The following is a 24,837-nucleotide window of genomic DNA, read 5'->3' on the forward strand; positions in this document are numbered from 1 at the left end:
AGGCAGATACTTTACTGTTACAGGATGTGCCCTCTCAGGAAGTAGGCCAGGCTGAGGGGGCTTCTCAGGTAACTGTTCTTCCCTCTCTTCCCAAGGTAGTTAGGGCCTCTCCTTCTGTTTCCAGAGCTTCTTTTAGAGGAAGGCCAAGTTCAGCTTCTGTAGGGGCTTCTCCTAGCATTTCGGGCTCTGTACCTAAGAAACATATGCTTAAAATGGCTGAAGATTTGATTACTCTGATTAGAGGTTCTATGCCCCACCTGATAAGAGGCCTAGGGTGGAACAGGAGTTTGATAGTTTTGAACAGTGTTCACAGGCTTCAGAGTCTTCTGTGGAAGACTTGCAAGAGTTTCCTGCTTATTCTGATTCTGATGTGGATGATTCCACTCCTTCAGCTTCCTCCTGAGGATTTTTCATTTTCAGAGACTCTTCACTCCATGAGGGAGCACTTTAAATGGGAAGGCCAAGATTACTCTGACTCCAGAAAAGGCTTAGGGAATTCTTGTTTTGCCTCAGCATAGGCCCTTAGCTATTCCTCCTGTGTTGAATGTGGTGGAGGATGTTTTGCAGAGGCTTCTCTGAACCCTGATTCCCTTGCCTCCTGCTCCTGTTAAGCCTGATAGGTATTATAGGGTGCCCAAGCTCATAAGTATTTGTTTAAGAGTCCCAGGGTGGACCCAGAAACTGTTTCTCAAGGGCCTAAAGGTGTTAAAGCTTCTGTTGTTAAAAATCCTGTACCCTCTGATAAAGAGGCAAGGGCTTTGGATAGGTGGGGTAAGAAAGTATATACTTCTTCCACTCTAGCCATGAGGGCGTTGAATTGTCAATTTCATATGCTGAAATATCAGAATTATCTCCTTTCACAATTGAAATCTAAGGTGGATGCTTTGGCGGAAGGTATTGAGTGTAAAGAATTGCTGGATTTGGTTCATGCGTCTGAACAAGTGGGTAAGCATTCTTTGCAGTGTGGTTTTGATGCTGTTCAGGCCTCCTCGAGGGTGGCTGCTACTAGTTCTGTTCTTCGCAGACATGCATGGTTGAAGGATCAGAATTTAGCTGAGCATGTTAAGACCAGGATTTTTGGATGCTCCTTTACAGTCTGATGTGTTGTTTGGACCGCCTGTGGAAGCAGTTTTAAAGAAAATGGAGGACAAAGCTAAGTCTATGCAGACTGTTAAAGATTTTTTGCAGGTGCAACCTCCGAAGTTTAGTAGAAATTGGCCTGCTAAGGGGTGGACATATCCTGCTTATGGTTCCCAGTCTAGGGGTAGATCTAGACGTGGTAGGGGCAGGGCTCAAGGTTCGTTTAGGCCTAGATCAGACAGTTCACCTGCTCAGACTTCTGGTGAGGGCAGGGGTCAGTCCTTTCGTAAGCAGACCCAATGACCTGCCTTTTCAGCTGCCAGTGGACTCTCGTCTGGCAGCTCCTTTGGGAGGAAGATTGTCTCTTTTCAAAGAAAATTGGGATTTAATCACTCAAGACAGATGGGTGCTGGATATCATTCATCACGGGTACAGATTTTATTTCCACACAATGCGCCCTTTCAAAGGCATGCCAGATGTTCCGCCTCCACAAAGAAAAGAGGCTCTCAAGCAAGTTTCTCAGTTACTCCAGATAGGGGCTATTCAGCCAGTCCCTGTGTCAGAAAGGGGCTTCGGATTTTATTCTCGCCTGTTCCTAGTACCAAAGAAGGGGAACACGTGGAGACCAATTTTGGATTTATCTATCCTCAACACTTATCTGGACATTCCCAAGTTCAAGATGTTGACGTTACAGCAACTGTTACCTCTGCTGGGCAAGGATCACTGGATGGTAACTTTGGATCTCAAGGAAGCTTACCTTCATGTGCCCATAAGGCTAAGTTGCAGAAAGTATCTGCGGTTTCGAACTGGAGATTTTCATTATCAGTTCTCTGCATTGCCCTTTGGCTTATCTACTGCCCAGAGTATTCACAAAGGTTCTGGCTCCAGTGATAGCTTACTTCAGGCTTCAAGGCATTCAAATTTATCCTTACTTGGACGACTGCCTGATTCTGGCTCAAGAAAAGAACACCTTCTACAGCATCTGGAATATGTCATAGCAGTGCTAAGATGCCTAGGGTATTCTGTGAACGAAATAAAGTCCAGTCTAGTACCCTCTCAAGACATGTGCTTTCTGGGTGTGAGACTGAATACAGCAGCCCAGATGGCCTTTTAACCCCGGACAAACAAAAGAGTCTGTCACTTTACTTCCATCAACTATCTCATCATTCCGTGCTGACTGCAAGGACAGTTCTTCAAGCATTAGGGTTCATGGCATCTTGTATTCTGGTGCTTCCCAATGTGTGGGTGTGCTTCCTTACATGGGAGTGTAGGGGGCTTGCCCCTCCATGAAATACCTTTTTTTTTTTTTTTTTTTGCTATTCTGTGATTCACTCTAAAAAAATCGCTCTTCCAGTAAAATACTGGAGGCAGGAAACATACAAACTCAGATATATTCAGTAATCCACAAATTAAAATAGTAGCTCCCTGTGACTTGTCAGTTAAAGTAAAGAAAACAGAACCTTCATAACAGAATTTAGTCTACACAGCCCTTCTAGGATACAGGATACTTTTTAAACAAAAGGAAAACTGAAGGCTGCAGGCCTCTCCCAGGTCCAACTTTCACTTCTAAAAATCAATTATTCCCACAGGTTGCACTCCACAGTTTATACCGTACCGGTTAGCCCTGAATGGGCTTTCTTCTCCACTCTTTCAAGGTTTTGTACAAATTAAATTCAGTGGGAGGAAATAACTTCATAATTTTCACCATCCAGGTTACTCCCTTACATACTACTGTATTTATGTCATTGTAGCTGGAAATTAATACCTTGTGATCAAGCTAACACATGGTAGTTTCTGACTTTGTCTCTGTAAGAATATATCTGCTCTCCTCATATAGGCATATTACACATCTTCCAAATTCAGCATGATACAACGCAGAACTTTGACTAGGATGGGGAAGGGTGACTGAAGCTGTTCGAGGGTGTGATCAGCATGTGCTGATGGTGTTATGAATGTGGCACCAGCATTGATTTATGAAGCTGCACAAGGATATAAATGAATGTCAGTACTGCATTTGCTGTCACAGCTGAGGTGCTGTGTCCTGTTTTAACTTTAGCAAACTCTGAAATAAGCTGATTGTTACATTTATAGCAAGCAGAATGGTAGAGTTTAAGAGCAGATTTTTTTTCTTCAACTTTGAAAAGACATTTTGTTTCTGTTTTTGCTCCTCAACTTCGTGTTGTGGGGTGACAGTTTGGGAAACTGCACAGGGGTGCCAGATTAGCTTGTTACACTTATATACTTTGCCTGTCCCAACACAAAATCAGGGGTTTAGAATCATAACAATAGAATGTATGACTCGACTATCCATAAGCATTTCTGTTGACTAGGCTGGACCTGTGGGTCACTACATTAGTGATATAGGTCTTACTGATACAGCTGTACTTGTGGGTCACTATATACTGAACAATTTAGAGATATAGGTCTTACTGACAACAACTGGACCTTTGGGTCACTACAGACTGAAAGACTTAGTGATATAGGTCTTACTGACACAGCTGGACTTGTGGGTCACTATATACTGAACAACTTAGAGATATAGGTCTTACTGACACAGCTGGACTTGTGGGTCACTGTATACTGAATGACTTAGAGATATAGGTCTTACACAGCTGGACCTGTGGGTCACTATGTACTGAAAGACATAGAGATATAGGTCTTACTGACACAGCTGGACCTGTGGGTCACTATATACTGAAAGACTTAGAGATATAGGTCTTACTGACACAGCTGGACTTGTGGGTCACTGTATACTGAACGACTTAGAGATATATGTCTTACTGAGACAGCTGGACCTGTGGGTAACTATATACTGAAAGACTTAGAGATATAGGTCTCACTGACACAGCTGGAACTATGGGTCACTATATACTGAAAGACTTAGAGATATAGGTCCTTGACACAGCCGACTTGTGGGTCACTGTATACTGAATCACTCTAGAGATATACATCTACTAAGACAGCTGACCCAGGTCACTATATTACTGAACAACTTAGATATATAGGTCTTTACTGACACAGCTGGACTTGTGGGTTACTATATACTGAAAGACTTAGAGATATAGGTCTTACTGACACAGCTGATCTGTGTGGATCACTATACCGAAAGAATTTATGTAGGTCTTACTGACAGCTGACCTGTGGAGCTTCATATACCGAATGATTTAGGATATAGGCCTACTTGACACAGCGCTGGACCTGTGGGTCACTATATACTGAATGACTTAGGGATACTCAGGCCTTACTGACAATAGCTGGACCTGTGGGTCACTATATAGTGAATGACTTAGGGGTATAGGCCTTACTGACACCAGCTGGACCTGTGGGTCACTGTATACTGAATGACTTAGGGATATAGGCCTTACTGACACAACTGGACCTGTGGGTCACTATATACTGAATGACTTAGGGATATAGGCCTTACTGACACAGCTGGACCTTGCTGAGTCACTATATATACTGAATGACTTAGGGATATAGGCCTTTACTGACAGCACAGCTATGGACCTGTGGGTCACTATATACTTTGAATGACTTAGGGATATAGGCCTTACTGACGAGCTTTGCATTGCTATCATTTTGCCCATGTAACCGTTGTAAAGGGGCATGATATGTTACCAAACTGAAGTGCTTGCATAACAAATAGTATTTCAAAACATAGTAAACAGAATTTATTGACGCAGAATCTCAGTTGCTAGGCATCTCCTTTCTACATGGCTCACTTTCTTGCTGATACAGCACACAGGATACAGTTATTCCTTGAACAGTCTGAAATTCTGTATGAATAAAAGGATGCTGTTTTGTGTTATCCATGAATCCATCCACATGTTCGTTGTTACTGATCAACAAGGGAAAGCAAGCTCCAGAATCTTAGCAAAAATTAAACATCCCTTCTGAAAATACAGTATCATTTAGTAGCTTGGTTATAACCCAGGGCTGACTCAGTTATCCCAACTATATTTCTATTGCATCACCATAAGAACCGCCTCATGTAAATTATATGCTGTTCAGTTTTCAGATTATTATTAGCAGAGGCATTATCTCTCATGATATTAGTAACACAGAGTTTATGATATAATGTAACCTTTCCCCTTACATTTGTGACACAATATATTACTTGAGGCATTGTGTTTCAATGAAGAGATGGAGTTCTTACTGCAGTGTTATCCTTTAGTTCATTTTTAGCATTCTGTCATTAACTAATAAGCATTCTACTAGAGTTACAGGCTCAGTTTTTCAGATTTCCTGGGATCAATTTGCAGTACCCATTTTCTTACACTACTAGAAAAGCTTTTTTTATACCTATTTCTAAAAAAAAAATGCCACCATTTTATTTTACTGTTGCAGTTATGTTCAAGCCAGAGCTTTAACATATGCATTAAGTCTTGCATCTTTGCACCTATGGGTTTATCTATATTAAAAGTCCAGTTATGACATTTCATTGCTTGTACCTCAGGGTTGTACCAGCCTTGACTAAAATTATTTCCTAAGTTTCTTAGAGTGCATGCTTTCTGTCTTGTACATCCTACATGGCCAGGAATGTTTTCAGCATCTTCCCTGTCAGTTGGGATGACACGATTCTTGCTCAGTTTGCTTGGCTTATGTTCTGTATATGGCAGAGTGCTCACATGGCCCTAAGTAAGATTTAGAGTTATTTTCCATGGCTAGTTTTCTTCAGAAGTGGCACAATGTTTGGTTTGCAGCTGTGTTGTTTAACATATCAGCTGTTATTGTTGCAGCTTAAACTTTTCAGTGAGTCTGTACCTTTTGATTCCTTGAATTCCTCAGTAATACCTACATGTTTGTGGGCACATTTGGCCTTGCCAGGAACACCAAAGATACCGTATACATTTTCAAAATTCAACATGTTATCGTACGGACATATGTATATGTGTATGTACATTTGTATATATTAGAAAACTACTAAACAGATTTCAGTTAGGCTCTTCCAGTGCATCTGAAGGATCTCAGAGAATATCTGGAGAACAGCCCAGTAGCTGTACATTTCTAATGCAGTTTAAAACAAAAACACATTTCTGGTGGGTGTTTGCTGAAATGTAAGATGGTATATGTAGTAAAGCACAATGGAATCATGTAAGCCTGGTACATCCTTAAATGACAGACTTCAGCTTATAATGTGATGACTCAGTAGCTACTGTGGAAGTATCTGCTTTAATATCATTGGTTGCCTGGGTTCAGGTCGTATCATATTTGCAAATGTTATTGTGTTAGTTTTGTCAAGATGATTTTGAGTCATATTGTATCGGTCCTTTAGAATGTGTTTTGATGGGTACTTAAGTGTATAACCATTGAGACTGTAAAAGATTCACCTCCGGCAGTGTTTTGGGTTAGAGCCCCAGCTTGGCTTACTTCTGTGCTGTTTAACTGTAGTGGTCTGCTTATGAACTAAACCATTTGTCAAGTGGGTTTGGAATTCATCATCTGGTCCCTGCTTTCTGTATTCCATTAGAATATTCATCAAAGTATTTTAGGACTGCTGGCGCAAACAAAGATAGCGAGCTGTAGCATAACGGATAATTATACTACTGTACTGCTAATGTATTATCTCACTCTATTCCTGCTTTGTTGTTGTCTCAGCTTGGGTATCTTATCTGTAACATGAGCCCACATATGGTGCCCTCGAGTCCTTATTTTACTTATTCCCAATGTCTGGAACTCCAGGCCATCTCTGTTTACTTCTCAGGCAAATGTACCTCACAGTCCTATGTATGCTAACACTTGTTTTTTGGCAGTATGCTCAGTAGTTAAGATCTTTGACCCACAGCTCTTAACTCCAGGGTTCAGTCCTGACCACATGTTGCTCTCTTTCTCTCTCTCTCTGTCGGTTGTGTGTGTGTGTGTGTGTGTGTGTGTGTGTGTGTGTGTGTGTGTGTGTAAATATACTTCCCATGTTTGCATGGGTTTTTATCTGGGTACTCCTGTTGTCTACCACCTCCCAATACCAGGTGAACTTATTGCCTAACCTAAGTTCATACAAAACTACTTTTACCCTTAATCCTAAGAATGGGTTGTAACTGAAAAGGGTTACAGATAGACAATTTGTGTTTTTTATCATTAAATGAGCCTTTTCCAGCAACAGACCATTTAATTAAAATTGCAAGACTTGCTTCAAGGTAGTACAACTTTCTTAGTGTAACTCAGGTGAGTGCATGTCATAACCTCACTTGTATGCAGCCAGGGTGTGGGAACATACCTCTGAACTGTCCAGATTTTTACAGGATGTCTAGATTTTTGTCTCATATTTTTGGTTTGTACCTCGTAAAAGTTGTGGTTGTCTGGCAAACCAGTGAGAAATGAATTCATTAAATTATGACAGGCATTTGAGTTTCAGACTTTATATCATTCAGAAAATGCATGCTAACACAAATCCTGTTATTTTAGCAATGCTCTATTTTTGGACTTTTGTCCCTCCATTATTTTTCACTTTGTCCAGATATCTTGCGTTGAAGAAGTTGAGAGGTATGTCTTGTCTCCTACCTCATCCAAGTACTGATATTTGTAACTTTCTTGTTTTTGATTAGTCTGTCATTGCAAATGAACGTGCTTAACAATACCAAGTGTGATCAGTTTGCTAATGGTTAACAAATAAATAACCTAAATTATTCAATGACTGTCCATTAATATTCAAAAATGAGCATGCTGATAGGTCAGCGAAACCAGCGTGCCCTTTGTAAATCTGAGAATATACCAACAGAAAAAGGTCCAGTCACCCGAACTTTTTTTCCATTAGTATATCTCTTAATTTTTTACTTTTCTTTCTTTCTTTTTTTTTTTAATAAAATAAGAAAACAGAAGACCTCAAATGAACAAGGGGACAGTGCAGAGAAAAATACGAGGATACTCGTCCTGCAGAACTAAAGAAACGTACCTGATTATCCTTTTATTTTGTTTCTCCCGGCTCTCCCGAACATTAAAAGTCTCCCAGTTTCTTTTTTTCTTTTGAATAAAAAAAAAACAAAAAAAAAGCAACAGAGATCTTCCTTTCTCTGTTTTTTCCTTTGCACAGCACTAATTTACTGCATAAGTGTGGAACACAAGTCCCATACCCATGAGCAGTACATCAGACAAAGCCCCAGAATACTGGTAAAATGCGGAAGGGCAGAATGGAGACATTATACAAAGACATTATTTAAGAAAAGTAAGTATTTTTTTCTTAAATAATGTCATTGTATAATAGCAATAACCGACTCTGTGGTGTGGTATACTGACGATTTACCCATGGTTGATTTTATTTAATCACTCAGGCTTCGCCGTCGTGATTAAGCCACACCAACCATGGGTAAATCTACAGTATACCACACCGACGTCGTCGGTTATTGCTTAATTAAGTTAAAACTCTAAGACTACTTCATCATTGCTCATGGACTACAATTTATTTCATAAGAAAATATCTGTTAGCATCTCATGCTGAATTGCATTTTGGCTGGTATATGTATGTAAAGAGTGAAGTAAATTAGTCATATGAATACATTTTCTGTGTTCGCCTAAGTAACATTACTGCACTTCCTGTGTTGGCATTGCTGTACTTCCTATGTTCACCTAAACTTGATGAACTCTGTGTTTTTTTTAATACAGCTCATATGCACTTGTGATTGCCTGTGACTTGCTTAATAGTGAAATGTTTGACCTCACCCCCTGTTTTGAACTGTGTGCCTTATACACTCTGACAGTTCTTATCTTTTCGGAACTGTTCAGTTGTGTAACAAAAAAAATGTTTGCTTCACATCTGTACCCTAAATGCCTGCTGTATTATAATAAAGTACCACTGGAAAAAGCAAAGTTTGGTAAAGCTTACATGTTTTGTTATTTGCAAATGTGGATGTCCTGCAAAAAGTTTTATAAATCTTGGCTTATATGTACCCACAGTTAATGCTTTTATTTTATGTAAATATCTGTGGCCATTTCAGTAAGATAGCTGTATCTTTTAGATGAAGGGATTCCTCTGTTACATCTTTATTTTTGTCATTGTAGCTACACGTATGCTTGACAGGAAGGGGGAGGTCTGTATTAAAGAGATAATGAAAACTGTGGCTGCAAGTCATAGTTGCATTTATAACTTCTTCAGTTTTAGATGAACATTTGGTTGCCCAGACACACAGATAGGCCTGACACAATAACCTTTTTCATTCTTTATGTGCAACAAAGTAGCATACCTCACCTCTTCATCGATCTGTGCAGTAACGTAGCATAGGGTGTTCCTCTTCAATGGTGCCTTGATTATGCAGGTCGTTTGGGGTCACATAGAACAGCAGCTGTTCCAGTTGTAATTTATAGTAATGACATGAGAAGAATGGAAATTTGTATGTGGCTTTTTATAATGGTACAGTTTTGGATGCTACAGCATGTCCTGGACAGCTCATGGGTATTATAGATATGTAGGACTGGTGCCTGGCTATCTGCTCAGAAAAAAACATCAAGTATGGACTTATTTATTTGTCTTTGTTTACCAGGACAGTCTGACTGGGTAATACCCATTTTCAGCAGCGGCCTGGGGAGAAAAGCTCAATTTCCTTACATTGCATTATACTAAGTTCCAGTCAAACACAGAGTAGCTATATTTGTATTAACATTTATACACAAACAGTAGTTACATTTATATGTGTACATTCTAAGATTTCACAGAGGTGGAAGTTATTAAAGGGAAAACACACATGCAACTTAGTGAATTGTACAGGCAGCAGTTATGTATAAAAATTGTTTTGTCGTTTCAGTAAGAGGTTGAGAATATTATGTTTAAAGAGAGTGTTTGGATAGTATTGCACAGTGAAAAGTTTTAACCCTGTGATGAGCATGTACAGGACCAGGATTTGGTTAAGATGTTGTTTAAGCAGTGGTTTAAAACTATTGACTTTGTCAGAAAGTTTTATTTGCATGGGGATACTGTTCCAGAGTTTAGCAATGCACTGGGAATAGAGCGAGTCTCCTGCAACATTATTTGACTTATTTGTACCTAATAAGAATTTGTTACTAGAACAGAGGTCCCTTGCTGTACAGTAGGGCAGTAGTAAGGTTTGTAGTGCAGGGCATTTTTCTGGATGATGAATGAGTTTGTGTGCTGTAGTCAGTTTTGAATATGTTAGTCAGTTGTGCAGGTCAAGCTGGCTAGCTTTAAGCTAAGAAACTGTGTGTCCTATGAGGGAGACTGGTGGCAAATCTAGCTATTTTATTGTAGCAGAAGGCAGGTTTCTTTCGAGTATTGTTTATGTTTGTTAGGATAGGAACAGTGTATAAGAAAGCTGGCAGTAAGAAGGTGGTGGCTAGATTTATTCTTGCAGTATCTATAAGGAATCCATTGATCCTTTAAAGGGAACCTAGATTCTGGTGTGTAGGTGTAATGGTGTGCAGCATATGGTGGACATTTGAGACTATCATCTATTGAGCTACAGTTTCAGTGACAGTATTATTTGCTGACTTTATGGTAAGTGGTTGCTTTTGATTTTGGCAATTTTTTGAGGTGAAAAGCATTTACTTAGTTTTCTTTGGGTTGAGTAGAAGGTTTGATTGTTTGAGCCAGGTTTCTACAAAGGAGAAAGATATGGGGGTAATGTCTTACAGCTTATTTATTGTTGAGGCTACACATATTAATGTTGAGTTGTCTGTATACTGAACTGAAATAGCATGGTGAGTGGAGGTATAGAAGTCATTAACAAATAATACTTCCCAAAACTAATTTCTGTGAATGTATGTATATCCTTACACTAGTTTTAATTACCTATTACTACTTATATATGTTAGCCTGCCCTTTCCATGTGTGTGAATCAGCAGCCTACTGCAGACCATTAAATACCCTCTCCACTCCTGTATTTTTTGTTTTCTAGTCTTAGAAAACTATGTAGTATAATCAGTAAGTAGCTGATACCTTTTCTGCCAGTTTCTCTTGCCTTTCTGCTCTATCCCACTCCGTTCGCTCTGCGGGCTCACTTCACTCCCCTACCCTATCCCCAAATCTCACCCACCCCCAGTGCTCCTACATTTATTCTCATCTAGAAATCCCTCCCTCTCACTACCAGCCACTCCTTGAACACTTTTGCTCCGCCCCTTCCTCCATGCTACCTGACTTTCACTATTACACCCCCACTCACCTAAGTCCCATTACCCTCCTCTCTACTACATCTGACACACTCCACCTACCATGCTTTCTCTTCCACCTAAAATCCTTATTTCCACATCTTTCCTCATCCTTCTTCTACTACCTCTGTACCATGCTACCTCCTATACCAACTTCCATCTACATCCTACCCCTCTTCCTCCCCACCTCCCCCTCACAACACACTTCCACAACATTTTGCCTCTTTAGTTCCCTCCCACCCTATCCTCCACTTAAAAGTAAAGCTTTTCCCAGGCCCAATTAAATACTACAAACCTAAACCTAATTACTGCCAGGCACAACTATCAAAGTACAAACCAAAGATACTTATTCCTTTTCTCACTTACCTTTGCTCGGCCGGTGACATTCACCCTAATCCAGGACCGAACTTCTCCCCAACAAACCATCCTAGCAGCAATAATAAATTAACCTGTAAATACCTCAAATTCCTCACCATCAATGCCCAAAGTTTAAAAAAATAAATTAACTCTCTTTCATGCCTAGCTCAATCACAACTCACCTGACATTGTAGCCATCTCAGAAACTGGTTAAAACCTCATATAAGTGACTCCAAATTCCTTCCCCCTGGATTTCAGTTTCTTAGATCTGACCGCTTAAGTAGGAGAGGTGGTGGTGCAGCATTAATCTACTCCAACCAGTTGTCCATTACTCCATATCCTAATCCCATCCCTTCTTTCAATAATGCTGAACTTGTAACTGGCCTACTAAAAATAAATAACCATAAAAGCATCTGCCTTATTTCCCTCTATATTCCTCCAGGTAACAACACCACTACCCTGGAAGACATCCTCTCCTGGACCTTCTCTAATATTAAGCTAGAAATCTACATACTGGGAGATGTAATTATTGATTGGAACAAAATTAATAACCCTAATCCCGCAATGTCAATCAATCTATTTAACTACACCCAACTTACTAACCCCATTACTAGGCCTAACAAAACCAACCCCCCTGGCTCCATACTAGACTGGATCCTAGTATCTCATCCTAATAAAGTCATAAAATCTGGTGTCATTCCTGACCCATTAGGAGACCACTTCCCAGCCTTCACCCATCGAGCTACCCTCACTTCCCCACACTCCCTCCACTTCATTCGTACTTGTAACCTCTCTAACTTTAATCCTACTACTTTTTCTGACTCCCTTAAACAAACTAACTGGAGCCCCCTAAAAATTCTTCCGTTAGACGCAGCCATTGAATTTTTCAATTCAACATTCTTAAATGTCCTCAACTCCCTAGCTCCAATAAGAACAAAAAGAGTAAAAACTAAGACCGCCCCATGGCTTACCAAAGACACCAAAAAGATTATGCTACAAAGAGATAAAATCTGGAAAACACACCTCCAATATAAATAACCTGAAATCTTACTTAAATATAAACAACTAAGAAACCTCACCAAAAAACAAGTCATTAGAGACAAAGTCTTACCACATCAAACTAGAAGTAAATCATCCAAAAAAACCCAAACAATTTTGGAACAATTAATTCCCTCCTTAGCCCGGGTACTAAAAACAACCCTTGTCCCGACAGCAGCAAATCTGACCTTGAAATTGCCTCACTATTCAATTCCTTCTTCACCACTTCTGTTGCTGAGCTGACCAAGACCTTTACCAACAATAACCCTCTACACCACCACACTCAATCTTCCTCACCCTCTTCTCCCCCTACCTTCAAACTCAAACCCGTCTCCACCTCCCTTATAAAGAAACTACTCTCAAAACTAAAACCATGCTCTAATGCCCCCGACAACATTCCATCCTCCTTCTTAAAAATATCCACTGATGGAATTGCTCTCCCTATCAGCATCCTGATCAATAGATCCCTACTTGAATCCTATGTACCCAAAGTATGGCGCGCTGCCTATATTCTTCCACTTCACAAGGGTGGCAAAAACTGTAACATCACAAATTTCTGCCCCATAGCCATCCTCTTCCCAATCTCCAAACTGCTTGAAAAATGCATCCACCTTCAGCTCATGCCAAACACCAGCTACTCTCTCCTACCCAACACGGCTTCCACCCAGGACACAGTACCAACACCGCCTTTCTCTCCTTCTTACATACTGTTAATCTAACTTGTGATTTTGGTAAAATAGTGTCCACAGTTCTGCAGGATTTAGCTAAAGCTTTCGATACCATCTTCCATACCCACCTCCTAAACCATCTGTCTAATCTTAATCTGTCCCACAAGGCACTTTCCTGGTTCTCCATCTATCTTTCAGACAGGTCTCAGGCTGTAAAATGGGGCCAAGGCACCTCCACTTTTCTTCCTACCCCCACTGGAGTACCTCAAGGATCCGTACTTGTCCCAGTGCTATTCAACATCTTTATTAATGGCTTTCACAAAGCCATACCCAATACCAAAATTGTGCAATATGCTGACAATTCTACTTTGATCTGCAGCGCCTCTAACCTAACAGATCTCCAATTACTGACACAAACAGCCTTCTCAACCACCGAAAACTGGATGCTCCAAAATCACCTCTCACTAAATGCCATCAAATCTAAAATCCTTCTATTCTCTCCTTCAAAAACTTCCCCTGTTGACAACAACTCACTTCAAATTACCAGCCAAAACAACTCCATTATAGAGGTTGTTCCCTCCGCCAAACTTCTTGGTGTCACCATTGATGAACAACTGAATGAACACCTGAAATTTAACACTCACGTCCAGCTAAACATTAAGAAAACCCACATAAAACTCGGCCTACTTTACAGAAACAGCTACTTCCTCTCTCCTGCCACCAGACTAACTCTTGCCATTATCTGTCTCCTTCCCGCTCTACTGTATGGTGCTCCTCTGCTTACTAATTTATCCTCTACTCTCTCCTCCAAACTGGAACTATGTTACAATAAAATCTCCAGATTTGCTACCAAAGCCAAATCCTCCTCCCATCATTGTACCTCCCTTCACTCATTAAATTGGCTTGAACTCCCCAACCAACTAGACTTTCTCCAAATCACCACAGCCCACAGGTTACTGTTCCAACCTACTAAGTGCCCTGTTCTATCCAGTATTCAACATCCATATACCCCCCCATAGAACCCTTAGATCTACCCACCAAAACCTAATCACAGTCCACAAACCCAAGTGCCCAGCTGGTCAGCTTCTGCTATCCTTTTCCTTAGCTAAAAAAATGCAATTATCTCCCCTCTTCACTGAGGACCTGTGACAACCTTGAAAACTTTAAAACTCTACTTCATTCTTATCTTTATTCAAACAGGAAATGCAACTGTATTCTTCACCCCATACCTCTCAAGCTCTCCTCCACTTATACTCCTGGCTAACCTTCACACCAAGCTAACCTCACTCACAAATGTAGATTGTATAAATAACTAAACTGTAATATGTAGCCACCGTGCTATATGCCTGTTTTTCTCATCTAAACACAATTGTAATTATTTGTTTTCTTTTTCTGAATGCTACCTGTTGTTTGTAATGCAAAGATTCTTTGTAATTAATTCATGTAACTAAACTATGTATTGTGGAGCTTTTCTTCCCAGGCCTCCACTGAAAACGGGCTCCACAAGCCCAGTGGACCTCCTCAGTCATCAAACTGGAATAAATAAATAAATAAATAAATGTATTAAATAGGAGACGACTCAGGATAGAGTCCTGAGGGACACCTGTAGTAACTGGTTAAAAGGATGAGTATGATTATTATGGTTTTAGGACTGTCAGCAGAATGGAGGTCATTACAGTCTGATCAGGGGAAAATAGCTAACACTTGATGGAGGGGGGTTGGAACACTTTCTGACATCACCCCAAAACAGAAAGCCTGCTCCTGAACTCTCAAAAAAGCCATTGGATTTCTACAGCTGTTGTGCATTTACTCTGTTTATCAGAGTTTGTTATCTGATAGCTAACTTCTGATAGCCGTGGATCAACATGATCCCACCAGAGCTCAGATGAGAATTTAGGAATGTCATCTGCACCAGAATAACTGTTCAGTGGCAAGGCTATCAGTGTGGCCAGTGACTACTTTCCATCCCATTTCCTTACTTCCTGATGGAAAACTTAGCTATGTAGTGATTTGCTGGGCTGATGAGTTGGGACATGAATTTGAAAAAAAAAACATTTTCCTGAACTTTAATGTGACTGTTAGTCTTTAATCACAAATATTACACTTATGCGTTGAGTTTTTGATAATACTGAACACTATTTTGAAAACGTTCCACCTGCTGTATGCCAACCACCAGGTTCTCCTCTATCAGTCAGCATCCTACCACCTAGTGGGTGAGAGCAAATTTTGGGAACCATCTTTCAGGCAGCCATCGGGGTTTTATTAGCTCTGTTAGTCCCATGGGCTCCACAGTTAATGTTCACACTTCAATGTGAAGTATAATTATGGCCCTGTCCCCTTGCAGACAGCATCTGCATGTGATCTTAGTATCTACCAGTGGAGAGTACCATGGAGGATGTTCACAGACACACAGCCCCCACCTGCTCACCTGAGGAGAGGTAAACAGCCTTAAGCTTTGTCATTCTTTGCATTCTAGCTCCAACTGTTGCCCAACCCAACTCTAGGAGGTTACCTGAGTGTGACTAGGAGATCAGGCACTTGCTGAAGTTGATGGGGGAGGAAATAATGAGTCTGAGCCTGCTTATTTCTCCTTGGGGGTTGGTGGGGGGTGTGCTAAGGACATACAGCCAAAGCATGTTGGGAGTTGGTAACTTGAGACATGCCACAATGTTGGTGGAGACAGGTCTCTCGCAGTGTCATTGCAAATGACTGCCATGATGTAAGCCTCTCCCATCAACAGAGATTAGTGCTGGGTTGGGAGGGGAAGCTTGACAGCTAAGGGTCAGCTGAGTTACTGTTTTCATATGTTTACTCATCAGCTCATTTGATGTATTGAAAAGTTTAAGATGCTCTTCTGATTGGGGTGGGTGAGGTTTTTTTGTTTGTTTTTTGTGTCTAGCAGCCTTTGTTTACAGTTATGGTACCTTTGCTTTCCTTGTTGCAGGTGTTAATCTTTTGAAATGTTAAGAAATGTTTTCATGCTTGATCCTTTGCCTTTTAATTCCTCATTTTATTTGGTTATGGTACTTTTTTCTGAGTATGTGTATAATGTTTCGATTTAAGCACTTAGACACCCTGATTGACTGTGTGAGGGCACAGCAATTACATGGGGTGCAGTGCCCAAACACAAGGCTCATCTTCTGATTTATCTGAATTGTGGCAGATTTGCATATGTGTGTTTCACAACTAACAGTTTGAATTGCCATATTTCAAGTGTATAAGCTTCAGTCATAATTTCTCAATGTCCTTACCCAAATATTGCATTAAATCAAAGAAATATAACTACAGATGAATAAACCATTCTTAACAGTGTGTGCCTACCAAGAATAGAGCAAAGCATAGCGGTTTAGTAAGTTTATGGCAATACAAGCCATATAATTTGTTGGTGTTTGTAGGGCTGATATGAGGAAAGCATTCAGGTGTGAATATTCCATGATTTTTGTAATACAGCACACTAACAAAGTAGTGCCTTAACCTCACGCAGGCATGGCTTTTGGAGCTGCAGGATTCATGACTGAGTTTAGGTAGCCAGCTGTAAAGGTTCTGTGCACTGCTCAGGATTGTTATTTTACTGTTTGTGTTTAGAATAACAAAGACATTTGGGTCTATATTAGATAAACGAAAGTTTATCTTACCGAACTCTAACATGAGCGAAAATCCCAGAACCTGAAACCGGAATTGTGAGATCGCAGTACAGTGAAGATGGGAATATTTGCCCTTTCCTCACTGTAGTGCAATCTCGGAGTTGGAATATATATTTAGTGGGGTGTGTGGGGGGCACAGCCCCCCACAATTGCAGTTTTGAGTTCTGGGATTTTCAATAAGGTCAGCATTCGGTAAGATAAACTTTTGTTTATCTAATATAGACCCAGACATTTTCAGACTCAAGCAGCATGAAGACAGTGGAGCTGATGCTGAAGCAGATTTCAATGGAAATACTGTTTTACACCACTGCTATATTTCAAAGGTAAAACTTAGCCAATTTCCTTGCTGATTTGTCTGACATATATTTGGGGTAATTGAAATCGCATGTACCTCATTGAATTCCAGTGCTTTGTTATAGTCATTTAGTGAAATCACAAAGTTATACTTTACAGTTGTATATACAATGATTCCAATATTATAGCATGTCACTGCAGTGAATGGCTGTAGATTGCCTTTTAATCATCATTATCAACATCATCACTCCATTTTTATATGGGGCCAGGGTGTTCATAGGTTCATAGGTTCATAGGTTTATACTAGGCTATCTGCCCTAAGGCATTTATAAGCCTAGCCCAAATTATTGTGGCTTACGCCCCTTATATATGAAAAATACTGTGCCCATTAGTTTGTTGTGCCTCTGTCCAGCAGTGACCAGAGATGATTCCCGGGGTAAACCTACGATCTCCCATCCACAGGTCTAGATTTCTCTTGAACAGAGTCAGCGAGGTGCTCTGCCTCACATGGACCGGGATTTTATTCCACAGCATAGGGAGTCTCTGAGTGATAAATCTATCCCTCCAGCACGTCCTATTTATATCCGTGCTAAGGTTTAAGTCGCTTGCTCTAGTGGTTTTGGTGGATTTGGATTTTTGAGGTGGAGCATGTCCATTAATTCCGGGTTGGACATGGCCTTGTATGTCAGGCTCATGTCACCTCTGAGCAGGCGGTATGCGACTGACTAGCGCTGGAGTTTCTTCAATCTGGCAGCATATGACAGATTTTGGAGTCCCTTTATCCTTTTGGTGAGGAACTTTTGGGGTCTCTCCAATTGCTGCAGATGTCGGGTGAGATACATCCCTAATGGGGCATTGTACTCGATCATTGGTCTGATAAGTGAAGAGTACAGGGGAACAATGACCTCACTAGATCTGGATGTGAATCCCTTCATGATCAGGTGGGCAATGTAGAAGGTCTTTCTAACCACTTTAGCAATGTGAGTGTCAAAAGAAAGGCCACTGTCAACCTGGGTCCCCAGGTCCCTGATAACCTCTTCTGTGCTTAGTGGATTGCCACCTATATGGTAGCTTGGGGTTACCTTGTTTTTCCCGAAGGGTATGACTATACATTTTTGGCGTTTAACTTCAGGCCATGGCTCTGGCACCAGCTATCTGTTTCCGTGGAGTCCCTTCTGAAGGATATCAGTGTCCGATGCACTTTCCACTATGGCCCAGTTTGCAGTCATCTGCAAACTTTGTCAGCAAAGTCCTCCCATGTTGGCCTGTACTTCTGAGAAGTAGATGCCAAACAATAGGGGGCCAAGGACCGAGCCCTGTGGGACACCACTTGTGACCGGCTTGGAGTCTGACACAGCGCCAGCAACTCTAACCCTGTGGGTTCTGTCCTTAAGCCAGTTTGCAACCCATCTTGTGACATATGGGTTTACATTTAAGCTGGTAAGTTTTTCTACAATACCTCAGTGGGGTATTGTGTCGAAAGCCTTTGCAAGGTCAAGGTAGGCTGTATGGACTGCCTTTCCCTCATCAATGGCCTTGGTGACTATTTGGAAGAAGTCGACCAAGTTCAAAAGGCATGATCTTCCCTTGACAAAGCCAAACTGGGTCGGGTCCAATGTCTGCAAGTCCCCTATATCTTTGTTTATGAGCTCCATTATGATCCTCTCCATAGCTTTGCAGACTAGACTTGTTAAGCTTATGGCGGTAATTACCAGGGTCCGTAGAGGCCACCTTTGTGGAGTGGGACCACAGTTGCCGACGCCACTCCTTGGGCACGTATCCTGTGGTAAGGCTGAGATTAAACAGCTGCCTTATGTGCGGGTTTAATTCCTCATTTAGCTCGTAGCACACAGCCGGGGACACCATCCGGTCCCATTGATGCTGTGTTTTTAGCTTTAGAGAGCAGCTTTCACCTGCGCATTTGAGATGTCCGGGAGGCTACACTCGGCTGGGATAGTTATCTCTCCTTTAGGGGAGAGGGGTGAAGTTTGCACTGAACCTGTCTGCCAGTATGTTGGCAATGTCTGTGGGTTCAGTGATTTTTGTATCATTTTGGACTAATTCTGAGCATATCTGTGAGTTTCCACCCAGGTTCCTAACATAGCTGAAAAAGGCCTTATGATTGTCCTTTGAATCCATGGCAATTTTTCTCTCAAAATTGGCCTTAGTTGATTTTATGAGTGCTCGTAATTTTTACTAATAATGATCAGGGGTGACTTCCCTTTATGGATTTTGTTCTATCATGTAATAGCTTTCTCCTCTTATTGTAAAGTTTGTTAATGGCTGGGGTCCACCAGACTGGGCGTTTGCCCTTTGTGGAAAGAGTCTTGGTTTTATTTGGGATTGCCTGATCCATGCAGTCCTGGAGGTGTTCATAGAAGGCATTTGTAAGGGCTTCCGCAGCTTGGGTTGTGGTTTCCTCTGACTCAGGGGCCTTGAAGGATACCACACCAGTCTTGAGTAGTGTGAAGTTTGCTTTAGAGAAGTTCTTCACTATGGTCTTTTTTGTTTGGGTGGGGGCGGGATGTGGATTTCCAGTGAGATTAGTTTATGATCAGATCTCACCAATGAGGGATATACTTCCGGTGTGGAGCATTTTGTCCCCATGTTTGTGACAATGAGATCTAGTATATTTTCTCCTCTCGTGGGAACAGTGACTAGCTGTTCCATGGCATTTGAATTTATGAACTCCAGGAACCGTTGGGCTAGAAAGTTAGGGCTTGAGTAATGTTCCCAGTCTATATTCGGGTAGAGTTGCCATCTGTCTTGCTTCAGTGTCACTCTCCTACCTTGTTGTTCTTCTCTCACACAATCCATTCATCTCTTTGCTAGATGTCATATCCTCTTGCCTTCTTGTCTGTCCAAAATCTTCTTCTGCTTTCCTGCACATGTGCTCGAACTACGGGAAGCAGTTCTCTTTGACCTTCTCTGCAATTGTCAGTACTTTGGCTTATGCTCTGATGATGTCATTTCTTAGTATGTCCCACAGTGTGCATCCTTTGCAACATCTCATCATCTCTATTACCTCTGGCTTCCTCTGCTTTTTTGCTTTCACTGCCCAGGTTTCTGTACCATAAACCTTACTTTTTGGTTTATCTAACATTCTTCTGTCACACACTACCCTCCATATCCTGAGCCAGTTTGTTGCACCCCCTCTAATGTCTAGCTTTGACTTCCTCTTTTAAACATCCCTTCTTCTCAACCACCCCTCCCAGATACTTGAAGCTGTTAACCTGTTCCACTGTTTTCCCTTCTTTTTCATTTTTCAGCTTCATCTGATTTCCTCCATTTGCCACCATGACAAATATCTTACCTATACAGAGTTCACCTCATGTGCTGTCTGTTGTCATTCCATTTCCATATCATTTGCTGAAGTTCCTGTTTAGAGTATGCTTGTAATGCCACATTGTCTGCTTGTAACAGCTATGTCTGTCCCTTCCAACTGGTGTTTTAACGTACTCCACCACCTGGGGAGGGTTTAGCGTAATGGTTAAGATCTTTACCTCACAGACACAAGATATGCTATTTGATTCTGACCTCTGGTTATTGGCCAGGCTTGTAATGGTCTGCAGGCTGATAGCCTAGTATTTATCCTTTTTTACCAGTATGAATAGCATCGGGCTCAGAGATTAAATCTGATGCACACCTATTCTCATTGGGAACCTCTCTGTGAGTCTGAACACTATTCTTACTTGTATCATTGGGTCTTTGTATGTAGCCTGCACTAATTCGATGAAGGTTTCCAGAACTTCAAACTATCTCAAGTCTAGGAATAGCCAGTTATTTATTTATTTATTTATTTGACATTTGTTGACCTGGATAGTCCGACTGAGCTAGTGCCCTTTTTCAGTGGAGGCCCAGAGAGAAAAGCTCCATAGCAAAAATAAGACAATATAAATACATAAAGAAATAGATACTACAAGCTATACATACAAAAAAAAAGACTTGAAAAGTTACAGTATAGAACAAGTAAGAGAAATGAGGATAGAAACAAAAACAGGTAGAAAAGGGAAGACAAAGAATAAAAAGGATTATCCACAGTGTATAAAATTTAGGGAAGAAATTCAAGTAGGGTGATTACAGTGACAAATCCAGGTACTATATAGGTAATTTTTAAGAGCTTTCTTAAACTCATGGACTTGAGAAATGGATCTGAGGTATAGGGGGCACTTATTCCAAGCAAGTGCAGGAACGTAGATATAAAGATTTTGGCCAATGAATTTATTAGGTTTGTGTATCTGTAAGAGACATTTATCTGAACTTTTGAAGGACTGAGAGGGATTATATAGGAAGAAAAGAGAGGATATGTTAGGGCAGACAGAGGGCTTGTTAAGGATAGAACGGATAATGAGAAGTTGAGTGAATAAGAGTTGGTTAGGAAACTCTAACCGAGTGTTAGGAGAGCATGAGAGTGGTATGATTTAGGAGGTAGATTGGCTGCAAATCTTCCTACTTTATTGTAGGTGATTTCAAGTTTAGAAAGAAGTGAAGACTGTAAGTTGGTTAAGATTTGAGAGTTATAGAATAGGTTAGGTAGAAGGTAAACTTGGGCAAGTGAGATTCTGGAGTCAGGTGTGAAGTATCTTTTGTTCCTATATAAAAGGCCCAACTTTTGGTGGATTTTCTTGTTACAGTAATGTAGATGAAGGTCAAATTTAAGTTGATTGTCTGTGATTGTGCCAAAGAGCTTTATGTGAGTACCAGGTGTAACAGTAATATTGTTGAGAGAAGAGATGGTAAAGGAGGATTTAAGATGGTAGAGTGATGTAGGAAGGAAAAGAAGTAGTTTAGTTTTTTTGGGGTTAAGTATAAGTTGGTTGTCAGTAAGCCAAGTTTCAGTGAGATTGAATGAAGTTTGTCTTAGGTTGAGCAGGTCTGAGGGGTTGTCAGCAATGGAAATTATAGAAGAGTCATCTGCATATTGAATAAGAGATGATTCAGGACAAGATGTGTGAAGTTGATTTGTGAAGATATTAAAAAGAAGAGGACCAAGAATAGAGCCTTGTGGGATGCCCATTTTGATGGGGAAAAAAGGAGAAAGAGCAGATAGCCATTTCATGGCTTGCTGTCTGTCTGTGGGGTAGCTGTTGAACCAAGAGATGGTTGCTGGGGTGAAGTTGAGTTGAGAAAGTTTAGAGAGAAGGATAGAGTGGGAGACTGTGTCAAAGGCTTTGGAGAGATCTAAAAAGAGGCAGGACACTAGTTTGTCTTTGTCTCTGGCAAGGGAGATGAGGTTAATAAAGGAAATGAGTGCTGTGTCAGTGCTGTGATGTGAGTGGAAGCCATGCAATGGTGAATTTTCTTGAGTGAGATAAGCCATGATTTTTTTTGTGAACACAGTACTCCAGAATTTTAGAGAGGGGAGAAAGAGTAGCAATATGTTGGTAATTAGAGAGCTCAACAGAAATACCACCTTTATGAATAGGTATGATATGGGATTTTTTTCCCACAAAGTAGGGACAGAGGATTCACTAAGATATTGATTAATGAGAATGGAAACAAAGTAAGCTATAGAATTAGCAGGCACCTTTAGAAAGAAAAGTGGCAAGTTGTCAGCAGATGGGAACAAGGTTTGAGTTCAAGAAGAAGCTTTCTAATAATTCTAGTTGGAATGAGTTTAAGAGAAAAACAGTAGTTATGAAGTATAGGGGTTTTGGAAGGTGAGGGATTAGAAGGGTTGGATCTGTTCAGAACTTTGCTGATGGAATCAATGAAGTATGAATTGAAAAAGGATGCAGTTTCTTTAGGTGTGTTCTTAGGGCAGGAGTTGGGAGTAGAGGATTTACCAGGATGAAGGATATGGTTAATGGTATTCCAGAATTTTGAGGGGATTTTTAGGTTCTCTAGTTTGCGATGATTGATAGAAGTTCTTCTTATCCTTGATTATGTGCTTTTTGGTTAGATTCCGAAGTTCCTTATATTTTTGAAGGTAAGTGAGGGATTTAGATTTAGACCAGAGTTTCCAGGCAGAATCTCTGTTCTGTATAAGAGACTGAGTATAGTTAGTAAGCCAGGGAGAATAGTGTGATTTGACTCTAATAGTTCTTGGAGGGGGCAAGGGAGTTCAGAATATTTAGGAATCTAGAGTTAAATTGAAGGAACACTTCATCAAGAGGGGATAAATGAAAGAAAGGACCAGTCAATTGCAAAGATGTAGCTATTAAAAGTATCTGAGTTGAAGTTAGTTAACTTATGGCAAACTTTTAATGTATGAGCTGTAGAAAGGTGAGGGGTAGACCATAAGATGCGGATAGGAGAGCGGTTACTAATTGAGTCTGGTAGTGTTTCAGGGTGGTGATAAAGATTTGGATTGGAAACAAGTATCCAGTCAAGTAAAGAACAAGTGTTTGTGGGTTTATTAAAAAGAGTAAGTGTTGAGATAAGTTGAGTGAAGCCATAAAGGTTAATGCTGGCAGAAGAGGAGTTAGTGGTGAAAAGAAGCCAGTTTATGTTTAACATCAGCTAAGATTATAGTTTTGTTAGGTATGTTGACAGATATGTTGTCTCCAGGGGGTATGTAAATGGCTACTATAGTTAGGGTTTTATGATCATTAAGTTTGCAGTAAGGAAACATGAGTTCAGTTGGGTGAAAAGAGGGAGCAGGGTTGGTTAGAGGGGATGAGGTTAGGGAGTTTGCAAACACTATGGCAACACCCTGACCTTTTTTATGAGTTCTGTCATGATGTAGGGTGCTGTAACCAGGGGCAAGAATTTCTTTGTCTGAGTGATGAGGTTTAAGCCAAGTTTCAGAGAGAGTAATAATATTAGGGGTATACTGGGTTATCCAAGAGTTTAATTCAGTTGTCTTATTAAGGATACTATGGATGTTGACAGAGTAAAAGGAAAGGTGTTTATGACTATGTTTAGGTGACGGAAGGAGAGCATATGTAATATTGTTGGAAGTAGCAGAGTTAAAGTGTGGGCCAGGGTTAGGATGACTATTGCCAAAGAGTAGAAGGATATTGTGATGGTGGAGAAGAAAACTAGTGTAGGGTAGGGTATAAGGTATTTAAGTTTATGTTTGTATTATGGATAGATTGTAGGGGGGAGTTTTACTTTGGGAAGAGAAAAGGCAAAGGCGGAGAAGAGTGAAGAGGATATGGGAGAGGAGTAGTGTCTGTTGTTGTTAGTATTTTGGTAAGAGAAGGTAGGAGTGTTTGGATTCAGGTTAAGTTTTGTATGATAGGATGTAAGATTAGACAGGAGAAAAAAATGAAGGGATGAGAAAAATGAGAGGAGCATGGTGGATAATATAGAATGAAGAGAGAAGGTGAGTTGCTTGAATAGGAGAAGAAGTAAAGTGGATTTAAGAATAAGGAGGGGGATGGGAGATATTTGTGAGAAGGAAGTAGTAAGTGTAATATGAAAATTGGTAGAAGGGGTTTGTGTAGAGGAAGTGTGTTCTGATTGGCTGGAGGAAACAGGAAGCTGAGCCTAGAAGGAGGAGGGCAAAGAGATGGTTAGATATAAAGGTAATTGATGTGGGGGTGGGTGGGAATGGGGGTGGGTAGAGTAGCAAAGTATGCCCGAGCTTCCTAATCTCTAGCTTCTTCTCAACTATCTAGCTCACTGCAAACATTGGGTCGGTTGTGCTGCATCCTGATCTGAACTGAACTATTCATCTCCCATCTTACATTCTACTACTCTCAATATTTAGTTACACTCTC

General features: G+C 40.7%; 1 protein-coding gene across 1 annotated transcript in view; it reads left to right on the forward strand.

Annotated features, from left to right (window-relative positions):
- The window catches only part of LOC122799277 (monocarboxylate transporter 4-like), a 712,696-nt gene that overhangs the window by 167,076 nt on the left and 520,783 nt on the right, over nucleotides 1–24,837 (forward strand). The window lies entirely within an intron of this gene.

The sequence above is a fragment of the Protopterus annectens genome, chromosome 4.part0 (genome assembly GCF_019279795.1).
Source record: "Protopterus annectens isolate FY-2018-M chromosome 4.part0, PAN1.0, whole genome shotgun sequence".
In the NCBI taxonomy this organism is placed as follows: domain Eukaryota; kingdom Metazoa; phylum Chordata; order Ceratodontiformes; family Protopteridae; genus Protopterus; species Protopterus annectens.